General features: G+C 39.1%; 1 pseudogene; it reads right to left on the reverse strand.

The window, feature by feature from the left end:
• Positions 1-1,093: 1,093 nt before the first annotated feature.
• On the reverse strand, positions 1,094-1,772 carry LOC103659751 (annotated as a pseudogene).
• Positions 1,773-5,020: the final 3,248 nt, after the last annotated feature.

Raw genomic sequence — 5,020 nt, forward strand, 5'->3', positions numbered from 1 at the left:
AAAAACTACTGTGAGAATTCATTTATGAAAGGTGTGAAGGGTAACAAAAAGATGTCAATCCTTTGCTAATGCACCTATAGGAAAAGACCTCTGAGCCCTCTACTTCTAAGGAATGTAACTGCCCAGAGTGATTTATTTTCTTCCAGAAGATAATCTCCACTGGACACTGCCAGAGATTTTTAGAAAGGTGACACTTTTCGAGAATAACTCCAAGGTGGTATTAGATGCATACTTAAAGTATCAAGAAAAGTAAGAAGATATCATTACCAACTCCCATAAAAATCCCACTACTGTATGTCATCACTGTTCAACAGAGCTTTCTGCAATGATAGATATGTCTATATCTGCATTGTGCTTTATGGTACGCACTAGCCACATGTGGCTCTTGACCTCTTGAAATGTGGTTAGTGTGACTGAGGAACTGTATTTTTAACTTAATTAAATTTAAATTTATACATAAATAGTCACATATAGCTAGTAACTACCATGTTGGACAGTGACCCAGTACTGGTCAGGATAGGCTAGGTTATACTGCAGTAACTAATAACCCCCGAATATTAATGGCTTAAAGCAAAGTTTTATTTCTCTTTCCCATTATATCTTCATCATACGTCATCTGGGGACTCTGTTTTACATCTCCTCATTCTGAGACCACCCTGAACACCTCTAGTCACCGTAACAGAAGGAAAAAATAAAAAGAGATCTGGAGGTTCTTGGACTGGCAATCAAATGAACGCATGGTTCAGAAGGGACACATATCCCTTCCACTCATAATTTGTTGGCCAGCACTAATCATACAGCCTTATCTACTTACCAGATGGCAGGAAGTGCCATCCAATTACGGAGCCTGGGAGACAGAAATACTAGGTGAGTAGCATTCGTGACTGAGTAAGCATCCTAAAAATAATTAATACATCAAACTGAATTATAAATTATGTATTTAAAGGTCAGATGTATGTCTATACAAAAGAATCAACAAAAACATGGGAAGAAAAAATATGCATAAACACCAGGAGTGCTCCTTTTACAAAATCAAGGAGGAAGACTGGAATGATGTTTTGGTGTTTTATCTATGTTTATTTTCTTTCCAACAAAAATTAGAAGGATTTTTGATTTCCAAGTCTTTTGAGAAAGCAAAATTAATGCAACACAAATAGGAAGATCTAATTAATAAATTTAACAACAAGCCAAAGTAATTTTGTTACATAAATTAACCCACTTATTATAGGCTAGCAACGTTTCAAATGGTAGATCTTCTGGTCTTTCAACTCCTTCAGTCTTCTGATGGCCGACTTTGCTGTGACCGCAGAAGTGGTGGTATAGGTCCACAGGCCAAGGGCTTCGGTTTTCATGCAGGAACCACTGTGCCAGAACCCCACAGCTCATCTTTTCATCTTGGTTTTGCCACAGAAGGAGCAAGTGTACTTAGTGTGCTGGCTTATTTCCATCTTCTTCGCCATTTTCCTGAGGGAGGTACCATAATGGGTCCCGTATTTACCCACGATTCCGACCTTCTTGGTGCAGTTAGCCATGTCGCTGAAAATTAGGTCTGAGCCCAGAGAGCTTGGTGTTTTATATATAATTTTTATTAAGGTTTTGAATAGGCAGGTCCACTAATTAAAGGAGAAAAAGAATAAAGCACAGCATGATTTATTTTCCATTATAATTAAAGGGGATAATTTTGTCAATTTCTACTTAGAAAATCTTTAAGATTATTTATTATTGGAAAGAGGGAGAGAGACAGAGAGAGCGCGCTTGTGCACGCAGGCTGGGGGAGGGACTGAGGGGGAGGGAGAAGAGGACTCCCTCCTGCGCAGGGAGCCTGACTGCATCCCAGGGCTGATCCCAGGATCCTGAATCATGACCTGTGCCAAAGGCAGATGTTCAACTGACTGAGCCGCCCAGGAGCCCCTTAAAAAAAATCTTAAAAAAAACCCCAAAAGTCTACCCATTCTTGCAACAATAAGATCTTAGTATAAAGATTTTATTTATTGAGAGAGAGACAGCCTGTGCATAAGCAGAGGGCAGAGGGTGAGGGAGAAGCAGGCTCTCCGCTGAGCAGGGAGCCCCAACGTGGGGCTTGGTGACATGAGCTGAAGGCAGACACTTAACTGGCTGAGCCACTCGGGTGCCCCAATTTCTTACACTTTAGACTTAAAATGTCAATAAGTTAGGTAAGCTTGTGACTTAGTGGAAATTGGCACTTTTAAGTACAATGTGTCTGGCTGCCCATGAAAGATAATGCCAATGCTTTTAGGTGATATAAATGGAAGAATAATAAGATGGTGTCCAAGAGAAGGGAAATAGTTTACTCTCCACCAATCAGGTCCCATCTCAATAATCACTTATCTACCCATCACGCTTTAAAAGAAAAATCATATTGAAGTAAATATTCACTGTGTATCTATTAATTTACAGATCTAATTCTGTTTAATCCTCTTCACAAGACTAGGAGGTAGGTGTAGTTATTTTACAGAGAAGAACACAGGACCAAATTTAAGTAGATTTGATGCTCAGACTCTTTGTTGCCAAAGTCTGTGCTTTCCCTACCCTAACCACAACTCTGTGCTGCATGCTCCAAGAAGGGCTACTAGGAGAGTAGAGGGCATGGAGACCAAGGCACAAGGAGGAATAGCCCAAAAAGAGAAAACCCAGGGGACAGAGAAACTCCCTCCAGAGGATTGAGGATTGAGCAAAGAAGCTGGCCTTCTCCTGGGTGGTTGTGGAGCCAAGACGAATACATTGAAAGTGCAGAGAGGCTACTTTTGATACAGCAGGAAGAGTCCTTGACCAATTTCACTTGTCCACCAAAGGAATGAGATCCCACAACAGTAGTGGACTTCCTCTGCATGCCAGAAGATATAGAAAGCTGTGGGAGGGATCTCCATATTGGTGATTAGAATAACTGACTTCTAGGGTCCCATCCAATCCCAAGATTGTTGAATAGGGACTTTTGAACAGCTGTGAGTGGACTATACATGGAATCATAGTAAGATCCCTCTCCCTCTGCCTGCCACTCCCTCTGCTTGTGCTTTCTCTCTGTGTTAAATAAATAAAATCTTCAAAAAAAATAGTGTAAAAAATTAAATCAGATAAAATTTCATAGGAATAAATGTATTAGTTTGTTGCTTATTAGCTCTTTGGTTTTTTATTTGTTTTTAATAGACTTTGTATTCTGGAGCAATTTTAGGTTCACAGCAATATTTAGCAGAAGTTACAGAAACTCCCCCTAAAAAAGAAGTTAGAGTCTTCCCATATACCTTCTCCCCCCACACATGCATAGCCTCCCCCTACCAGAACCTGCATTGACACATAGTTTACATTAGGATTTGTTCTTGGAGTTGTACATTCTACAGGTTTGGACAAATTTATAATGATATGTATCCACCATTATAGTATCATACTTAGTTTCACTGCCTTAAAAATCCTCTGCACTCTGTCTATTCATCCCTCCCTCCTATCTCCTGACAGCCACTGATGTTTTTTCTTCATTCTGACTGGTGTGAGTAGTATCTCATTATGGTTTTAATTTGTATTTCCCTGATGCCAAGTGATGTTGAGCATTTTTTCATGTGTCTGTTGGCCATTTGTATGTCTTCTTTGGAAAAAATGTCCTTTCATGTCTTCTGCGCATTTCTTGATTGGATTAGTTGTTCTTTGGGTGTTGAGTTTGATAAGCTCTCTATAGATTTTGGATACTAGCCCTTCATCTGATATGTCATTTGCAAATATCTTCTCACATTCTGTCACTTGCCTTTTGGTTTTGTCAACTGTTTCCTTTGTTGTGCAAAAGTTTTTATCTTGATGAAGTCCCAATAGTTCATTTTGCCTTTGTTTCCCTTGCCTTTGGAGACGCGTCTAGCAAGAAGTTGCTGCGGCCAAGGTGGAAGAGGCTGCTGCCTCTATTCTCCTCTAGGATTTTAATGGATTTCTATCACATTTAGGTTGGAAGTTTTTATCTCTCCTATTTTGAATGACATCCTAGCTGGATAAAGTATTCTTGGCTGCATAGTTTTCTCATTTAGCACCCTGAATGTATCATGCCAGTCCTTTCTGACCTGCCAGGTCTCTGTGGATAGGTCTGTCGCCAATCTAATGTTTCTACCATTGTAGGCTACAGATCTCTTGTCCGGAGCTACTGTCAGGATTTTCTCTTTGTCTCTGAGATTTGTAAGTTTCACAATTATATGTGGGGGTGTTGACCTATTTTTATTGATTTTGAGGGGGGTTCTCTCTGCTTCCTGGATTTGATGCCTGTTTCCTTCCTCAGATTAGGGAAGTTCTCCACTATAATTTGCTACAATATACCTTCTGCCCCCCCCTTCTTCTGGGATCCCAATTATTCTAATATTGTTTCACTTTATGGTATCACTTGTCTCTCAGATTCTCCCCTCATGATCCAGTAGTTGTTTATCTCTCTTTTTCTTAGCTTCCTTATTCTTCATCATATGATCTTCTGTATCACTAATTCTCTCTTCTGCCTCATTTATCCTAGCAGTTAGAGCCTCCATTTTTTATTGGATTTCATTAATAGGCTTTTTTATTTCAACTTGATTGATTTTAGTTCTTTTATTTCTCCAGAAGAAGATTCTCTAGTGTCTTCTATGCTTTTTGTAAGCCTAGGTAGTATCTTTATAATCATTATTCTGAACTCTAGTTCCAACATCTTACTTATGTCCATACTGATTAGGTCCCTGGCAGTCAGTACTGCCTCTTGTTCTCTTTTTTGAGTTGAGTTTTTCCATCTTGTCATTCTTTGCAGAGAAGAATAGATGAATGAGAGAATACAACAATGACCCCAGAGAAATATACACTAAAAAAATCTGAAGAGACCCAAAACTGGGGGGAAAAATTAAAAAAAAAAAAGGAGAAAAAATATAATCAGACAGGGGAGCTGAATAGAGCAATGCACTGGATTCTGTGTATATTTTGGTCTGTTTTTTAGAAAACTAGATCCCAAATTGTAAGGAAAACATATATGTACAAAAATAAAATTAAATACAGTGAAAGGATAGAATGT

This window comes from Ursus maritimus, unplaced genomic scaffold (assembly GCF_017311325.1).
Source record: "Ursus maritimus isolate PB19 unplaced genomic scaffold, ASM1731132v1 scaffold_1, whole genome shotgun sequence".
Taxonomy (NCBI): domain Eukaryota; kingdom Metazoa; phylum Chordata; class Mammalia; order Carnivora; family Ursidae; genus Ursus; species Ursus maritimus.